This window comes from Ornithorhynchus anatinus, chromosome 2 (assembly GCF_004115215.2).
Source record: "Ornithorhynchus anatinus isolate Pmale09 chromosome 2, mOrnAna1.pri.v4, whole genome shotgun sequence".
NCBI lineage: Eukaryota > Metazoa > Chordata > Mammalia > Monotremata > Ornithorhynchidae > Ornithorhynchus > Ornithorhynchus anatinus.
The window spans coordinates 36,481,342-36,501,267 of NC_041729.1; the positions used below are offsets into that span (position 1 = coordinate 36,481,342).

The 19,926-nt window shown below is 51.4% G+C and overlaps 1 protein-coding gene across 1 annotated transcript in view; it reads right to left on the reverse strand.

Annotated features, from left to right (window-relative positions):
- The window catches only part of ARPC1A (actin related protein 2/3 complex subunit 1A), a 28,537-nt gene extending 20,493 nt beyond the window's left edge, over window positions 1–8,044 (reverse strand). The window contains exon 1 of the mRNA XM_029058061.2: window positions 7,939–8,044. The gene's annotated coding sequence lies outside the window, so the exon portion shown is untranslated. The remainder of the gene's footprint in view (window positions 1–7,938) is intronic.
- Window positions 8,045–19,926: the final 11,882 nt, after the last annotated feature.

Consider the following 19,926-nt stretch of genomic DNA (forward strand, 5'->3'; position numbering starts at 1 on the left):
CTGTCACCGATCTCTTGCTCACCTCTCCTCCCTACCTGGAATTCCCCGTCACTTCAAATCTGAAAGACCACAGCTCTCCCCATTGTCAAATCCCCTCCACAAGGCTTTCCCAATTGATGTCAAATCTTCCCAGATTATATTCCACCCATTTAAGCACTCGTAGACACACCTCCTTTTCCTTCTCCCTCCTACCTCTCCATTATTTTATGTAAACTCCTTGAGGACAGGGATCACCCCTTCTACCTCTACTGCACTCTCCCAAGTGCTCAGGGCCAGGTTTTACACACAGCAGGTGCTCAATAAACACTACTGATTGATGTGGGGTTAGAAATGGCGGGGAGGGAGGGGAGAAAAGGGCATCCTACCAGCAGCAAGACATATGCAATTCATTTGTTTTCCTAGACCAACGAGGGGATGTACCGAGTCACCCACATTTTCTCACCAGGACCCCGTGTAGGCAACCGCATGGACTGCAAGATGGCAGTCTATAGTCACTGAATAGAAAATTTCTGTCAGATTTCCACAGCAGAAGACATCTCTTCCCTCACTCCCCTCAGGCACTGTTGAATACAGCAACAGTCTAAGCTGTTTGAAGGTTTGGCGATTTTGCTTCTCACTAGAACGGGCTGGGTTCAGGAATGAATGAACTATAATGAGGTGTATTTGAGATGTATTTATTACGATCATCACCTGGGCAGCTTGAAAAAGAGGAAGGGGGAAGAAGGCATCAAAGTGGTATGGGAAAATAGGGAACAAAAAGGGAAAAATATCCCCATAAAAATACAGACTGCAAGCTCGACGTGGGCAGGGAATGTGACTACCAACTCTAGTTATACTGTACTCTGTACCGCACGCAGCCAAGCAGCGTGGCTCAGTGGAAAGAGCCCGGGCTTAGGAGTCAGAGGTCGTGGGTTCTAAACCCAGCTCTGCCACCTGTCAGCTGTGTGACTTTGGGCAAGTCACTTCACTTCTCGGTGCTTCAGTTCCCTCATCTGGAAAATGGGGATGAAGACTGTGAGCCCCACGTGGGACAACCTGATTACCTTGTATCTACCCCAGCACTTGGAACAGTGCTCGGCACATAGTCAGCGTTTAACAAATAGCAACATTATCATTATCACTCTCTCAAGTGCCCTGAACACAGTGAGCGTTCGGTAAATACGATTCATTTTTGAAAAAAATCAAATGCACATGCTCGGAGTCTCAATTGACAAAAAGCAGGTTAATGACAGTTTTAAGCCTTTCTCCTCTCTCCCCCTTCCCTCCCCCAAAACCTTGGGCTTGGCTCTTATGACCTGATGCTGTTGAGGAAGGGACTCCAGGCTACAGTGCTGCCCTAGGGCCCGCTGACTGCTGTTCTGCTACTGCATGGCATGAATATTTTTTACCGAGTAGCTGAGAGGTGGTAACCAAAGGGTTCTGAAGACCTTGGACACCTTGAAATGCCAGGGCATAACCAAAGAGTCTATTTACTTTAATTCCATTTGCCAAGGCATATCTATTTTGTGCATAAGAGGCCGCATTATCAAGGTACAAAGCATCAGAACTGGGGACTCACGAAACACGTCTCCTCAAACAACAATAAAAAGTGCCGATGCTAATTTTTATTCTGAAGTCAACCACATACTGAGTTCACGCTGTCAAGGTTCTGACTGACAAAAACACCCACACCAGGTGGGGTTTCAAATTCAGTTTTGAGTTCTGCACCGATGCATTTGATCTGCAGGAGGGGAAGCTGGATTTCCTATCTTTTCCAGTCCCGGCTGGGGCCCTGGCTTGGCAGGGGCAGCAGGAAGTAGACTGCGATGCACTGCCCGGGAGGTGAGAGCGCTGGGAATCCCCTCTGTGCCAGCCTAGGAAGCGAGGACTGGCGGACGGCACGGGGCACCTTGCGCTCCACGTTGACCCCCCTGGACCTATCTAGGCGGAAGGGCGTCGGCCCCGGCCTTCCGCTAGGCCCCGAAGTGGGAAGGTTGAGGATGCCGGCAAATCACGGAATGGGACGCACCGAGTCATCCGCGTTGTCTCACTAGGACCCCATGTAGGCAACAGCGTGGACTGAGATGGCAGTCTGTAGTCACTGAATACAAGATTTCTGTCAGATTTCCACAGCAGAAGACATCTCTTCCCTCACTCCCCTAAGGCACTGTTGAACACAGCAACAGTCTACCGGTCGGCCTGATATCGGGAGTACGACAGCAACTGTCAGACTGCCCGTGTGACCGTTTCCTTCTGGGCCTCACTGACCTGCTCGGACTTCTGCCGACGGTGGACAGGGAGGCTGCTAGCTCCCAGGAAACAACTCCAGGGAGTCAGAGGACCTGGGTTCCGATTCTGGCTCTGCACTTCTGGGCACTTCTCTGTACCTCAGTTTCCTCATCAGTAAAATGGGGATTCAATAGCTGTTCTCCCTGGCACTTAGACCGGAGCCCCATGTGGGACAGAGACTGGGTCCGACCCGATTATCTTCGATACCCCAGCACTTAGTAGAGTGCTTGGCACACAGTAAAGACTTAAATACCATTCTTCGTCTCCTTATCATTCCCGGTCTGAACAAAGACTCTTAGATGCCGCGGGTCGCTCTGCAACTTTGCAGGAATGTTGTTGTATCTTCTAGAGCTGCTAAGAGGAGACAGAAATCCCCCAAGTTTGAAACCTCAAAAGGATGTGGATTTCTCCGCTCTCCCACATTCCCAACGTAATCTTTCTGCAACCCAACAACAACTCACTTCCAGCAGGAATCTGGTTCCCAACACACGCTTCGGCAGAATCTGGGAACACAAGACGGCGCAGTGCCGGAAGAAACATTTTCAGGCTCGGCTATGGGAGGGAAGAAGGGGACTTCTACACAAGGAGTTTTCCTTAACATGGCGTTCTACAAGAACACAGCTCCCACGTAATAAGTGAGTGCCTCATCCTTTGAATTAGAAGGAATTGAACTACTTTAAAAAAAAATGACATGATGCAACTCCAAAGAGACACACCCATTCGTCCGAAATTCCAAAACACTCCATATACTATGTTAACTATGGGTGGGGCCTAAAAAGATAAGAATTAAAATGCAAAGAAGAATGGAATGGAAGGCAAGGCCAACAAAAAGCAAGGCAATGGAACTAAGTGACGAAAAACATCTTTTCGGATGACGTTTCCGTGGCCTAGCGCACCACTTAATGGGAGTCCCTCCCTGCCCAGGACAGGCCACTACAACAGGCTTGATTTCACCCCTCGTTTTCAGAAGGCGAGGTGTGCCGGCCAACAAGAAGTGGCGCAGTCGTAGCCAGAGCGGGTCAGAGGTAGTGCCGGAAGCAAGCTGGGACCAGCCTCAAATTAGCTCTGGTAATTGTACATTCCAAGCGCTTAGTACATAGAACATAGTACTTGAGTGCACATAGTAAGCACTCAATAAATACTCTTGAATGAAAGAATGAACGAATAAGAAAAAGTCCCGGGACAGGAGAGTTCTGGGGTGGTGGAGACTGCGGGGACAGGAGGTGGAGGGAAAAGAAGCGGCAGGAGGGTGGGACATCTCTTCCCATGTGGGGTTGGGGTCGGGAAGGGCTGCTCTGTCCGGCTCCGACTAGCAGCCGTCTTTTTGGGTGTCGGCAACCTCAGCCTCTCCTGTTCTGCGTGGCCAACATCTTCACAGGTTAGCTGGCTCCCTCCAATCAATACATCAATCGTATTTATCGAGCCCAGCTCCTCCACCTCACTCACCACCGTGGCTATGGCCACCCTCCACTTCCAAAAGCCCACTCGCTTCTGGGGCAGGGGAGGTTACCGCCAATTAGCTTTCTTTTTTTTTTTTTGCCACTCTTCCGGCACTGGTTAGAAGAGAAGCTACATTCCCTGCCATTAGAGCTCTTGCTTCAGCCAGCAATTATGGCCTCTGCACTGGAAATCCAGGAACAGCAGTGTGGTACCTGCAGATTCACTTCTTACCTATTCTCGTCCTTGCGGGTCCACGTTGAGGACAGAGGTGGACAGGAGTCTATGTGGAACCGAGTGGACTCTGTCCTGCTAACCTGTTTTGTCTTAATGCTAAAGGTATTTAAGCCTAAAGGCTTTTAAGTACATGGTTATAACCCCAGAGAGGTGCACAGGTCAATCTCTTTCCCAGACTGATCTTCTATCCATAAAGTAAATCGGCCACGTCCTTGGCTCGACTCTTTTACGGGTCTCCGGTAATCCGTGATTTGCTCAGTTGAGGATTGGGATCTTTAAACTCTAATTTTTTTTAAATGGCAATTCTAACTGCTCTTACTGACCAATTAATAATAATAATGTTGGTATTTGTTAAGCGCCTACTATGTGCCAAGCAGCGGGGTAGAAACAAGGTAATCAGGTTGTCCCACGAAGGGCTCACAGACTTCAACCCCATTTTCCAGATGAGGTAGCTGAGGCACGAAGAAGTTAAGTGGTTTGCCCAAGGTCGCACGGCTGACGAGCGACGGAGCCGGGATTCGAACCCATGACCTCTGACTCCCAAGCCCGGGTTCTTTCCGCGAAGCCACGCTGCTTCTCTACCACAGCGGATTCTCTAGGGGCATCACCCCCTCGGTTTTCTGTGATGAAAACGGATTTTTGATGCAGTTTGGGGTGAGGTCCAAAGGAGAATATTATTTTCATTTTCTTTCCTCCTCTAAATGCTTCCACTCAAAAAAAAACCCAACCCCAGAACAACCACGCCTGGCAGGATTTGGAGAACACATTCAGCTTTTGACTCCATTGGACATTTTCTAGGACTAGTCCGTAATTTTCCGTGAGGACAGGGATCGTGTCTACCTACTTTACTGTATTGTACTCTCCCCGGACTTAGTACAGGGTAGAGGTGAATACCTCTATATTTAGAGCTCAGTAAATAGCACTGATTGTCTACCCGCCCCCCCACTCATTCTAACTGGAAGCCAAGCTCAACCCAGGAGTTCTGGAAGGGTGATTCTGCAGGGCCGGGAAGACGGGTGATCGTTTCGCCACGACTCCTCCGTACCTTCACACACTCTGGAGGAACCAGGAATTCACTTTCCGCTGTGAAATGAATGAATGGCTGAAGGTGCCTCTCACTGAAGTCCCGCACACCAGAGGCGCTCAATACACAGGACAGATTGACTCAACTTGAACGACTTATGTGGCGAAGGGATCGGATTCGATTCGACTGTATTTAGTGAGCACTTATTGCGTGCAGAGCACTGTACGACGCGCTTGGCAGGGTACAATTTATATCAGCGCTTAGAACAGTGCTTTGCACATTGTAAGCGCTTAAATACCATCAATATTATTTACTGAGCACTTACTGCGTGCGGAGCGCTGTACTACGCGCTTGGCAGAGTGCAATATTCATCAGCGCTTAGAACAGTGCTCTGCACATAGTAGCGCTTAAATACCCTCATTATTCTGTATTGAGCGCTTACTGCGTGCAGAGCACTGTAGTACGCGCTTGGCAGAGTACAATATTTATCAGCGCTTAGAACAGTGCTTTGCACACAGTAAACGCTTAAATACCATCATTATTATTTGTTGAGCGCTTACTGTGCGCAGAGCACCGTACTACGCGCTTGGGAGGGGACAATATTCATTAAGCCAATCATATTTGAGCGTTTACGGTGTGCAGAGCACTGTACTAAGCGCGTGGGAGAGGACGGTACAACAATCAACAGACCTATTCCCCGCCCACAGTGCGCTGACAGCTCGGGGAGGGGCGGAGACGGACATTAATATAAATAAATGACAGATAATAATACTGTCGGTATTTGTTAAGGGCTTACTATGTGCAGAGCACTGTTCTAAGCGCTGGGAGAGATACAGGGTAATCGGGTTGTCCCACGTGAGGATCCCAGTTAATCCCCATTTTACAGATGAGGGAACTGAGGCACAGAGAAGTTAAGTGACTTGCCCAAATAATAATGTCGGTATTTGTTAAGCGCTTACTATGTGCAGAGCACTGTTCTAAGCGCCGGGGTAGACACAGGGGAATCAGGTTGTCCCACGTGGGGCTCACAGTCTTACTCCCCATTTTACAGATGAGGGAACTGAGGCACAGAGAAGTGAAGTGACTTACCCACAGTCACACAGCTGACAAGTGGCAGAGCCGGGATTCGAACTCATGAGCCCTGACTCCAAAGCCCGTGCTCTTGCCACTGCGCCACGCTGCTTCTCCAAGTCACACAGCTGACAAGTGGCGGAGCCGGGATTCGAACTCATGACCTCTGACTCCCAAGCCCGGGCTCTTTCCACTGAGCCACGCCGACAGATAAGTACATAAGTGCCGTGGGGCTGAGAGGGGGGCAGAAGAAAGGGAGCGAGTCAGGGCGACGCAGAAGGGAGTGAGAGAAGAGGGAGGGGGAGGCTTAGTCGGGGAAGGCCACCCGGAGGAGACGGGCCTTCGTTCATCCACTCATTCAAACGTATTCGCTGAGCGCTTACTGTGTGCAGAGCGCTGTGCCGGCGCTTGGGAGAGTACACTATACCCACACATTCCTGCCCGCGGCGAGCTCTCTGGTGAAGCTCCGGGGCACAACGAGCTCACAACCTTTGCGGGGGGAGGAAACGGGAGACGACACACAGACGTTAGTATAAAAACATTACAGATACGGAGGACTGAATTAGAGATGGGAGGGGGGGGGTGGGGGAGACATCCTATCAGAGAAGTCGGCTATCAGAGAAGGGGGAGGGTTATTTGGCTCCCGCTTCTGAGTGCGCACGTGTGTGTGATAAATTAATAATGACGACGTTGGTATCTGTTAAGCACTTACTATGTGCAGAGCACTGTTCTAAGTGCTGGGGAGATACAGGGTACTCAGGTTGTCCCCCATGAGGCTCACGGTTAAGCCCCCTTTTTCAGATGAGGTAACCGAGGCCTAGAGAAGTGAAATGACTCGCCAAAGTCCCACAGCCGACAAGTGGCGGAGCCAGGATTTGAACCCATGACCTCTGACTCCCAAATCCGGGCTCTTACCACTGAGCATAAAGGGGGGGAGATGAAGGGATGGGAGATGGGGGATGAAGGGGTGGAGGGGGGAAATAATAATGATGACATTTGTTAAGTGCTTACTATGTGCAAGGTACTGTTCTAAATGCTGGGCACTGTTTTAAGTGCTGGGCACCATTCTAAGCGCTGATGGATGGAGGGAGATGGGGGGGGGGGGAGAGGGGAGGGAGGAGATAATAATAAGAAATGGCATTTGTTAAGTGCTTACTATGGGCAAGGCACTGTTCAAAGCGCTGGGCACCGTTCTAAGTGCTGATGGGAGGAGGGAGATGGGAGGGGGAATGAAGGGGTGGGACGGGGGAGATGAGGGAGATGGGAGGCAGGAGATGAAAGGGTAGGGGGGGAGATGGAGGGAGATTGGGGGGGAGATGAAGAGGAGAGGGCGCGGATGGAGGGAGGAGATGGGGGGAGATGGGAGGGGGAGATGGGGGAGATGGAGGGGGGAGATGGAGGGGGCAAGAAGGAGTGGGAGGGAAATGGAGGGAGACTGGGGGGAGAGACGAACGGGGGAGAGAAGAGATGATAATAAGCATGGCATTTATTAAGCGTTTACTATGTGCAAAGCCCTGTTCTAAGCCCTGGTGGGAGGGGGGAGATGGGAGGGGGGAGATGACAGGGTGGGGGGGAATGGAGGGAGACGGCGGGGGGGGGGAGGTGGGAGGGGCGGGAGGCAGAAATGGAGGGAGGGGAGATGGGGGATGAAGGGGGGGGAAAGGGAGAGTTGGGCGGGGAGATGGAGGGGGGAGGGGGGGAGATGGAGGGGAGAGGAGGGGGAGATGGAGGGGAGAGGAGGGGGAGATGGAGGGGAGAGGAGGGGGAGATGGAGGGGAGAGGAGGGGGGGCTGTGGGTTTTGTCCTGGGGGGAGGGGAGGAAGAGGAGGAGGAGGAGAAGGGAGGGGGGCGGGTAAGCGGCGCCCCCCCCCCCCCCCCCCGGGCCCCTTCCATGCGCTTACCTTCTCTGCGGGGGGGCGGGGGGGGGAAACGGGTCGGGCCCCGGAGCGGCGATTCGCGGACTCTGGTCAGTCGACGCGAACGGGCCCCGGCGGCGGCGGGAGGAGGGAGGAGGAGGAGGAGGAGGCGGAGGAAGAGGAGGAGGAGGAGCCGGGCGGAAGGAAGGGCGGGCGGGAGCGGCCGACGACCACGCCGGAAGCGACCTCTGCGCCTGCGCCCGCCCGGCCCCGGCGCCCGCGCCTGCGCCCTGCCCGCCCCGGGCACGGAGCATGCGCGCGGAGGGGGCGCCCCCGCCCCGCCCCTCCCCGCCCGCCCGGCGCGAGCATGCGCACTGCACACGGCCTGCGGGCCCGGCCCCGCCCCTCCCGCCTCGCCCCCCCCTTTTATAATAATGTTGGTGTTTGTGAAGCGCTTACTATGTGCGGAGCACTGTTCTAAGCGCTGAGGTAGATCCAGGGTCATCAGGTTGTCCCACGTGGGGCTCACATTTTTTTTTATCCCCATTTGACAGATGAGGTCACTGAGGCCCAGAGGAAGGGAAGTGACTTGCCCAAGGTCACACAGCTGACAAGTGGTAGAGCCGGGATTAGAACCCACGACCTCTGACTCCCCAGCCCGGGCTCTTTCCACCGAGCCACGGTTTTTCATTAACTTAAATTCATTGACTCTGAATTTACGGAGCGCCCACTATGTGCAGAGCGCTCTACCAACCCCTTGGAAACTGCAAGCAGAGAAGCAGCCCCGCTCGGTGGAAAGAGCCCGAGCTGGGGAGGCAGAGGTCGTGGGTTCTAATCCCGCCACTGCTGTCAGCTGGGGGACCCTGGGCCGGTCACTTCCCTTCTCTGGGCCTCAGTGACCTCCTCTGTAAAATGGGGATGAAATCTGTGAGCCCTACGTGGGACGACCCGATGGCCTTCCATCTCCCCCGGCGTTTAGAAGAGTGCTCGGCACATAGTGAGCGCTTAACAAATGCCAATATGATTATTATGATTACGGTTGTGCAACAGATGATAGAGACAATCCTGGCCCCAAAACAGGCCCCCTCTCTAAAGGGGGAGACAGACAACAAAAGGAAACAAGTAGACGGGCATCACTACCATCAAAATCATAAACAATTCAATAAATAATGATGGCAATTGTTAAGCGCTTACTATGTGCAGAGCACTGTTCTAAGCGCTGGGGGGATACAAGGCCATGGGGTTGTCCCACGTGGGGCTCACAGTTTTCATCCCCATTTTACAGATGAGGTAACTGAGGCCCAGTGAAGTGACTTGGCCAAAGTCACACAGCTGACAAGCGGCGGAGCCGGGATTAGAACCCATGACCTCTGGCTCCCAATCATAGATATATTCACATCATTAATAAAATAAGTACTTATAATAATAATGGCGGTTTTGCTGAAGCGCTTACTGTGTGCCAAGGCCTGTTCTAAGCACTGGGATAGACACAAGGTATTCAGATTGTCCCACATGGGACTCACAGCCTTGGGCATGGGACGCACTTGCCTGCTGTATGACCTTGGGCGGGTCACCTCACTTCTCTGTGCCTCAGTTGCCTCATCTCTAAAACGGGGATTAAGGCCGTGAGCCCCATGTGACACAAGTCACTTCACTTCTCTGTGGCTCAGTTACCTCATCTGTAGAATGGGGATTAAGACTGTGAGCCCCACGTGGGACAACCTCGTTCCCCTGTGTCTACCCCAGCGCTTAGAGCAGTGCTCTGCACAGAGTAAGCGCTTAACAAATACCGACGTTATTATTAGGTGGACCCTGTCCGACCCTGTGATCAGTATAGTGCCGGGCACGTAGTAAGTACTTCCCTGCGCCTCAGTTACCTCATCTGTAAAATAGGGATTAAGGCTGTGAGCCCCACATGGAACAGGGACTGTGTCCGACTCGATCTGCTTGCAACCACCCCAGCGCTTATTACAGTGCCTGGCGCGTAGTAAGCGCTTAACAAATACCATCCGCATCATCATCATCTCTTACTTCTATTGCCAAGGACTGTGTACAGTGGACACTCCATGAATTAACCTCCACTCTCTTCTCTTGTTATTATCACGATCATTATGGAATTTGTTAAGCGCTTCCTAAGGGTCAAGCACTGTTCTAAGCGCTGGCGTAGATACAAGGGAGTCAGATCTATCGCAGTCCCTGGGCTCATGGTCTATAAAGGAGGGTGATCGGGTGTTCCCTGTTTCTTTTTTGCAGTCGAAGAAACCGAAGCACAGAGAAGTGAAGTGTCTTGTCCAAAGTCACACAGCAGGCAAGTGGAGGTGCTGGGATTCTTACATCTCATTTGAAGACACCCCTTTCCCCTCAGTGAACCTGGGCCCCCCTCTCCAGTTAATAATAATAATAATAATAATGTTGGCATTTGTTAAGCGCTTAATATGTGCAAAGCACCGTTCTAAGCGCTGGGGGGATACAAGGTGATCAGGTTGTCCCACATGGGGCTCACAGCCTTCATCCCCACTTTGCAGATGAGGTAACTGAGGCACAGAGAAGTGACTTGCCCAAAGTCACCCAGCTGACGAGCGGCGGAGCCGGGATTTGAACCCATGATTTCTGACTCCCTAGCCCGTGCTCTTTCCACTGAGCCCCGCTGCTTCTCTAAGTTAAGAGGATTCTGACCCTTCTCTCCTTTCTACCCCACTGGGCACCGTAATCACCGCTTACAAAATTAATCTTTTATTTCTTCCTCAAAAATCAGCAGGCCAGAGGGGAGCTATGCAGGTTAGGCAGTTACGTAAGAAAATGCAATAATAGCGATGGTATTTATTCAACGCTTACTCTGTACCCAGTATTGTGCTAAATGTTGGGGATAGGTACAAGAAAATCAGATGGCCCCGAGTCCCACAGAGGGTTCATAGTCTAAGAGGGAGGGAGAGCGGGGGTTTTAATCCCATGTAACGGACGAGGAAACCGAGTCACAGAGAGACTGAGTGGTTTGCCCACAATCACACAGCAGGCAAGTGGTAAAACTGGGACAGAGAACCCATGTTGCCCGACTTTTAGAGCCATGCTCTTTCCACGAGACTTCCCATGTTTAGACTGTGAGCCCGTCACTGGGCAGGGATGGTCTCTATCGCTTGCCGAATTGTATATTCCAAGTGCTTAGTCCAGTGCTCTGCACATAGCGCTCAATAAATACTACTGAATGAATGCTGCTTTCTCCATATGTGCCCCGGCGGCCTAGTGCGATATTTATTGATGTTATTATGATTATCGTTATTATTGTTTCGCTCGCAGTAGGTGCTCGGTAAGTACTGTCGATGAGGAGGAGGAAGGCAGGGGGCTTTATGGACAGCGGAAAAGAGCTGTGCTGTGGTTCAGAGACAAGAGAGGACGAAGGGCGGGTTTGTTAGGGAAAAGCAGAGAACGATGTGAGGTGTGGCAGTCATGGAGGGCAACCACCCGCCACCTAAAACTCAACATGTCTAAAACTGAGCTCCTTATCTTCCCTCCCAAACCCTGTCCTCTCCCTGACTTCCCCGTCACTGTGGACGGCAACGACCGTCCTTCCCGTCTCACAGGCCCGCAACCTGGGTGTCGTCCTCGACTCGGCTCTCTCATTCACCCCACACATCCGATCCGCCACCGACGCCTGCCGGGCTCGCCTTCACAATATCGCCAAGATCCGCCCTTTCCTCTCCATCCAAACGGCTATCTTAGTGGTACAAGCTCTCGTCATATCCCAACTGGATGATCGTGTCAGCCTCCTCTCCGATCTCCCTTCCTCTTGTCTCTCCCCGCTCCAGTCTATTCTCCATTCTGTGTCCGGCTTATCTTCCTACAGAAACGCTCTGGGCCTGTCACTCCCCTCCTCAAAAACCTCCAGTGGTTGCCTATCAACCATGGCATGAAACAAAAACTCCTCAATCTTGGCTTCAAAGCTCTCCATCCCCTTGCCCCTTCCTACCTCACCTCCCTTCTCTCTTTCCACCGCCCACCCCGCACGCTCCGCTCCTCCGCCGCCCACCTCCTCACCGTCCCCCGTCCTCGCCCATCCCGCCGTCGACCCCTGGCCCACGTCCTCCCGCTGTCCCGGGATGCCCTCCCTCCTCACCTCCGCCAAACTACCTCTCTGCCCCTCTTCAAAGCCCTACTGAGCTCACCTCCTCCAGGACGCCTTCCCAGACTGAGCTCCCCCCTTTCCCTCTGCTCCCCCCCCCTCAGCACTGTGCTCATTTGTATCTATTATTTATTACCCTATTTATTTTCTTAACGAGGAGTATATCTCCTTGATTCTGTTTATCTTGATGAAGTTGTCTTGTTTTTGTTTTGTTCTGTTTCGCTCTGCCGTCTGTCTCCCCCGATTAGACCGTGAGCCCGTCAATGGGCGGGGATGGTCTCTATCTGTTGCCGAATTGTACATTCCAAGAGCTCGGTCCGGTGCTCTGCACATAGTAAGCGCTCAATAAATACTATTGAATGAATGAATGAACTAGGTACATTGGATCCGGTCAGCATAGAGCCTTGAAGCCTAATAATAATGATGATGGTGATTATTATGGTTTTCGTTAAGTGCTTATTCCCTGCCAAGCACTGGGGTCAATTCAAGATAATTAGGTTGGACGCAGTCCCTGTCCCACATGGGGCTCCCAGTCTTAATCCCTATTTTATAAATGAGGTAATGAAGCACAGAGAAGTTAAGTGACTTGCCCAAGGTCACACAGCAGCCAAGTGGCAGAGCCGGGATTCGAACCCACATCCTCTGACTCCAAGCCCGGGCTCTTGCCGCCAGGCCACGCTGCTTCTACGGTCCGGAGGTTGATCTCAATGTGGTAGGCAGTGGGAAGGAGGGGAGTGGCAGAATCCAGTCGTCATTTGACAAAGACGACTCACGTTTCCGCGTACAGAATGGCTGAGGATGAATGGGAGGGCGAGAGGCGAATTCATCCAGTACCTTCCAGCGTCAGCAATGAAGCAGCGTATCGCCAAAGACCGGCAGCCTGAAGAAGTACTCTATCCGTGCCCCGTGTAATATTTTTTTTCGAGATTAAGATTCCAAATAACTCACGGCAGAATCTCCCAGCGGTCGTTTTACCTCAAAATTAACACGTGCGATTCATTAGCGGCAGGTGTAAAGGATCAGGGAAAAAGGCACTTGGGGGAAATTTGGTCCAATTTTATTCTCCCTGTGAGGAGCCCTCTTCAAATGGACCGATTGATCCGTGACCTGGTTTTCCTTTAAGACAGTTTCACTCTATTTCCGATTCTAAAATTTTCATTTTCATAATGGATTCAGCCTTTATTAAGTACAGGCACAATGATTTGAGTGTTGGACATGAACCCAGGCTCTCCCTTCAAAGAATTCCATTTTAAAAAGATAAACTTGTTTCGAATAGTTTTGAAAGAAAAAAAACAATGATACATTTTAGAAGTGGGCCTGGTTTCCAGGGGATTCTTAATAATCAGCATGGAGTCCAACCCAATTTTCTTGATATCTTGGAACATAGCATTAATAGGGTGAACGCATTACCAGAACACATAATAATAATGTTGGTATTTGTTAAGCGCTTACTATGTGCCGAGCACCGTTCTAAGCGCTGGGGTAGATACAGGGTCATCAGGTTGTCCCACGTGAGGCTCACAGTCTTAATCCCCATTTTACAGATGAGGGAAGTGAGGCCCAGAGAAGTTAAGTGACTCGCCCACAGTCACACAGCTGACAAGTGGCAGAGCTGGGATTCGAACCCATGACCTCTGACTCCCAAGCCCAGGCTCTTTCCTGCACCCTAGTCTGTAAGCACGGTAAGGCTGCCTACCAACCTTATTCTATTGTATTCTCCCAAGTGCTTAGTACAGTCCTCTGCGCACAGTAAATGCCCAGTAAATACGATTGATTGATTGCCTGCTTGATGAAAATGGTGGATTCAGTTTTCAAGAAAGCGGATACACTTATAAATACAATTGAAGAGGTTTCTGGCCTCTTGGGGTTCCAGTCTTCTGAGGTTCTCGGTCCCTGAGGTTCCTGGCTCCTGAGTTTCTGCCCTCTTGAGGTTCCAGGTTCCTGAGGTTCCGGCCTCCCGAGGTTCTAGACTCCGGACTTTCTAGGTCCCGGAGGTTCAGCCCTGAGGTCCCAGGCTCCTGAGGCCCCGGGGATCCCGGGGTTAAAGGTTCCCGATGTTCTGGACTCCTGAGTTTCTGAGCTCCTGAAGTATTGGGATCCTGAGGTTCTGTCCTCCCGTGGTTCCATCCTCCTGAGGTTCCCGGCTCCTGAGTTGCCGGCCTCTTGGGGTTTCAGCCTCCGGAAGGTCCGGGTTCCTGATGTTCCAGCTCCTGGGGTTCTGGACTCTTGAGATCCCAGACTCTTGAGGTTCCGGGCTCCTGAGCTCAGTGGAAAGAGCCCGGGCTTCAGAGTCAGAGGTCACGGGTTCGACTCCCAGCTCTGCCACTTGTCAGCTGTGTGACTGTGGGCGAGTCACTTCACTTCTCTGGGCCTCAGTTACCTCATCTGTAAAATGGGGATTAACTGTGAGCCTCACGGGGGACAACCTGATGACCCTGTATCTCCCCCTGCGCTTAGAACAGCGCTGTGCACATAGTAAGCGCTTAACAAATACCAACATTATTATTATTATTATTAGTTCCCGAGGCTCCGGGCTCCTGAGATTCCAGACTCCTGAGGTTCTGTTTGAGGTTCTGGGCTCCTGAGGTTCAGGGCGCTCAACTGCTGCATTTACAGAGGTGGCAGCCGGGCCCTCCCCCCACAAAAAAACGGAATAGGAAGAAAACTGGAGGGAGAAAGAGGAGGTTGTCAGTCTGACTTCCAGTCCTCCTCTCCCTGCTCCTGTGTGGCCACTGTGAATACCACAGGGCTAATACCCCCACCTGCTAATACCGTAATGGACATAACAGAAAAGTTGCATGGCAAGAAAGAGGGTCTCGAGACGGATTAATTAAAAGGTGTTTGGAAAAAGGAAGTGCGACCAGGGCATCGGGACACTACAGTTCACCCACTTCGCCATATCTAGCAATCGTCAGATTGCTGCCCACAACATCTACCCCAGTATCACCTACCCCGGCCTCTGAAATTCAGCATTAACAATAGGATGCCTCTATTAATCCGTTCGGTAATGCCAGCTCCACGAAAGAGAAGCGGTGGCACCTAGGGGAAAGAGCACGGGCCTTGGAGCCGGGGGACCTGGTTTCTGATCCCGGCTCCGCCCCTCTCCTGCTGCGTGACCTTGGGCGACCGATTCTCCGAGCTTCATTTCCCTTAGCCGTAAAATGGGGATCTCACAGATCGGATGGGCCTTTCGGATCTGGGATCACCATTTTCCTGTTCTTTATACTCATTAGGCGGTCCAGAAACAACATTTTTATATACTCGGGATCGTGAGTCAACATGTCAAAAGCAGTAATTTGCAGGGACAGAACGGCCAGGAAGCTTAGGTCTGTGTGTGGGATGGAAACAAATCTGGGCCGGAAACGAGCCGCATCTTTTATAACAACAGGCTATTGAGAGGCTGTCTGTCAAGGCTTTTCTCAGCTTGGGATGGAGAACTTTTGAAACATGGGTAGAAGCCCTGTCAGTTGCTGAAATTACATGTTATGACAGTTATTATAAAAACCCAGTATTCACTCTGATGCTAGGGGAAGGTGGGAGGGAGTTCGAATAATGCAAGGGGACTGTGGCAGCGCCTTTCCCGTCGACGAGAACGGTTAATAAATGTGGTCGGTAAGGCCGCGCTCTTCACGTTCCCAGCATTAGCAGGAGAGACCGAAGGAAAACACATGAATTCCTCCTGGTATACTACTTCACCCTGTCTTACCTAAACCCTGGCGACACTCCATTTAAAAACTCTAACGCTCCCTATTCTACCTGGGGCTTTCCATAAGCAATTCTCACGTGGCACTTGCAACCTTCCATCGCAGTCAGATTTAAAAGACCGGTGTGTAAATTACTCGACTCGTGTCTCGTGCGTACGTTGCTTTTACACTTTGGCTGGTGAAGCAGGTTAGCGGGGAGGGGGTAGGAGAGATGCGTCCGTCCCCGTAAAGAAATGGAGGATTCGTCAAATTTTCATTCTAAACGCATCCGAGAAGAGCTTGAATTATTTAGGCAGACCTAGCCGAATTCATAAACGTAGACAACGCTGCAAGTTGTGACTCTCATTACAACTCTGTGCTCCTGAATGAAACCCCCAGAAGATTCCTAGAGGGGGCCTCTTTTCCAAGGAAAAGCAAAAGAGCAAAGACCGAAGAACTTAAAGACACTCCTAGAGACCTGTTGCTGTTTTTTATCTAGTGGTCTAGCCCTCATGACTCGAGGGAGAGTGAATCATATCTCTACAGGATTATGTCCAGAGCTAGCTTAGATGGAGCGATTTGGATGCCCAGCGAGTGTAACCTTTTCCGCTCTGGTTGCAGATCGATCGTACTCGTGTTTGCAGTCGGAGCATAAGGCTCATTTACCCCCAAATTGCAATAATGTTTGTTTCTCCGTGTCGAATTTGCATTTGCAAATATGAGTTTCTTTACACCAATCAGCCCAGTTTAAACTAAGCAAGCTGGGAGTGGAGAGGGAAGGGGGAAAAGAAGTCTCGGGATCTCAAAATCCCGTTCCGTTCAGCTCACGGGGAAAGGGCTGGGAGATTCTGTCAGTTTTCCTATAAGGGGGGAGTTGTATTCACGAAGAACCCCGCGCTAAGAAAAACCTCATCTTAAAACGGTCATGCCGTGTGGGCCGGGGAATGGGTCTGATCTGATTATCCTCTATCTACCCCACCGGTTAGAACCGGTTAATTGAGAAGCAGCGTGGCGTAGTGGATCGAGCGCAGGCCTGGGAGTCAGAAGGTCGTGGGTTCTAATCCCGACTCCGGCACTTTTCTGTTAGATGACCGTGGGAAAATCACGTCACTTCCCTGTGCCTCAGCTACCTCATCTGTAAAATGGAGATTGAGACCGGGAGCCCCCCGTGGGACGGGGACTGTGTCCAACTTGATTTGCTTGAATCCACCCCAGTGCTTAATAATAATAATGGCATTTGTTAAACACTTACTATGTGCAAAGCACTGTGCCGAGCGCTGGGGGGATACAAGGTGTTCGGGTTGTCCCACGTGGGGCTCACAGTCTTCATCCCCATTTTACAGATGAGGAAACTGAGGCTCAGAGAAGTGAAGTGACTTAGTACAGTCCTTAGTGCAGTGCCTGGCACGTAGTTAATTTCTTAAAAAATACCATTATTGTTAGGCAGAGTACAGTGCTTGGCACACAGTAAGCACTTAAAGAAGCACGTAGAGAAGCAGCGTGGCTCGGTGGAAAGAGCCCGGGCTTGGGAGTCAGAGTTCATGGGTTCGAATTCCGGCTCTGCCACTTGTCAGCTGTGTGACTGTGGGCATGTCACTTAACTTCTCTGCTCATCTGTAAAATGGGGTTTAAGACTGTCAGCCTCACGTGGGACAACCTGATGACCCCGTATCTCCCCCAGCGCTTAGAACAGTGCTCTGCACATAGTAAGCGCTTAACAAATACCACCATTATTATTATTATTATCCGACGCCAAACCCATGTGCACGACCTCATCTCCCGACACAGAATCCCATTCTATCTAGACAGATGAGCATCGTTAGGAGAACGTTCCCTAATCCTGCCTTGACGATCTATCTGAAATTCCTAGCGAAAACACGTGTTGTCGGAGAATGGATTGTATGCCCTTGGCTGGCGTTGGATCAACGACAACTACAATCACCTACTGGACAGAACCGCGTTCTAGGCATTTTGGAGCAGCGTGGCTTAGTCGATAGAGCCCGGGTTTGGGAGTCAGAGGTCGTGAGTTCTAATCTCGGCTCCGCCATATATCGGCTGTGTGACTTGGGGCAAGTCACTTCACTTCTCTGGGCCTCATCTGTAAAATGGGGATTAAGACCGTGAGCCCCACGTGGGACATCCTGATTACCTTGTATCTACCCCAGCGCTTAGAGCGGCGCTCGGCCCATAGTGCGAGCTTGACAAATACCAACGTTACTGTTATTATTCCAGGGCGGTGATTACTGTGAACGTCACGACAGATGTCACGCAAATTACAGAATGGACTGTAGAGAGGATGGTCGGTTGTTGTGTGGCTGAGTGGAAAGAGCCCGGGTTTGAGAGTCAGAGGTCGTGGGTTCTAATCCCGGCTGTGTGACTTTGGGCAAGTCACTTCACTTCTCTGTGCCTCAGTCACCTCACCTGTAAAATGGGGATGAAGACCGTGAGCCTCACGTGGGGCAACCTGTATCAACCCCAGCGCTAGGGCCGGTGCTCGGCCCATAGTAAGCGCTTAACAAACACCAACATTATTATTATTACTGCGTGTGCTTCCGCCTCGTCGTGCGTCAGTAGATTGCCCTGTTTACCCTGCCAAGAAAATCTGCTGGCGAAGTGGAAATCCAGTGGCCGGGCTGAAGTTTTTCACCGAGAGGGAGAAAACGCAAAACGACGGAGCGTTCCCGCCAGTATGATCCTGAAGCGCGCGGAGGGATGGATTGTTAATTTAAGATGACATGAGATCCCACAAGGTTTTCTTGGGCCCCGAGCCACTAGAGGGCAATGGGATTTCAGGAGCCCGAGTGGAGCGAGCCGTCTTCTATCCCGTCTCGCGGGGTGGACGCATGGCCGCGAGGACCTCTGCCTCCGAGACGCTCCATCCCACACCGTGGTCACCTAAAGATTGCCCTTTGCTATTCGGACACGTTTATTCCCGGCACCGCCCGACGCTGTTCGGCAGGCAGTCTCTTGGAATCCCAGTCTTCCCAGCTACAAGCAGAACCGTCCATTCCGAGCGCTCGGTACGGTGCCCTGCACACAGTAAGCGCTCGATAAATGCTAGCGAATGATTTTGGCAGGCCGAGAAACAGAGGACAGTTAGTGTGAAACTAATAACGGTGGTATTTGTTAAGTGCTTCCTATGGGCCGAGGACTGTACTAGAGTGGCTCAGTGGAAAGAGCACAGGCTTGGGAGTCAGAGGTCATGGGTTCGAATCCCGCCCCTGCCACTTGTCAGCTGTGTGACTGTGGGCAAGTCACTTCACTTCTCTGGGCCTCAGTTACCTCATCTGTAAAATGGGCATTTAGATTGTGAGCCTCACGTGGGACAACCCGATGACCCCGTAGCTACCCCAGCGCTTAGAACAGTGGTCTGCACATAGTAAGCGCTTAACAAATACCAACACTGTTATTGTTAGAACGGTTCTTGGCGCACAGCAAGCACATAACGAATACCATCATTATTTTTACTATTATTGTACCAGAGCGACGGGGAAGATAGAAGAACATCAGGTCGGGCACAGTCCCTGTCCCTCACTGGGCTCACCATTTAAGCAGAAGGGAGCGCAGATGAGGAAATTGAGGCACAGAGGAGTCAAGGGACGAGCCCATTGGAAAAAACAGCAGGCAGGTGGTGGAGCGGGGATGAGAATGCAGGCCCCAGGTCCTTCCCACTACGCCAGGCTGACACGTCTACGTTTCCCTCTTGGAAGGTAACGTTTTCCACATGCCCCAGAGCTGTACATTAGTTCTCCGGGGATGGGACGGCGTATGGACGTGGGGTTAGTTGGGGAAAAGGGTGGGGTAGAATTTCTAGTAATTTCTAGTCGTTCCAGGATCTGTGGATATTCTTGCCTTCCAACTAACTAGAACTGGGGGATTAAGCCAGGTGAAAATCTCAGTAGGTTCAAAAGGGGCGTGGATCACCCCATCATGTGTTTCTAGAGGAATGGTTGAGCCATTCCTCACCCCGAGAACGGACGTAACAAGGGCAACCATCACATGGTTCCTCCACTGTCAGAGAGTGCTCGGCACACAGTAAATAATAATAACGATGGTATTTGTTAAGCGCTTACTATGTGCCAAGCCCTGTTCTAAGCACCCGCAGGGTACAAGGTGATCAGGTTGGCCCACATGGGGCTCACAGTCTTCATCCCCATTTTCCAGATGAGGTAACTGAGGCAGAGAGAAGTGAAGTGACTTGCCCGAAGTCACACAGCTGACAGGTGGAGCCGG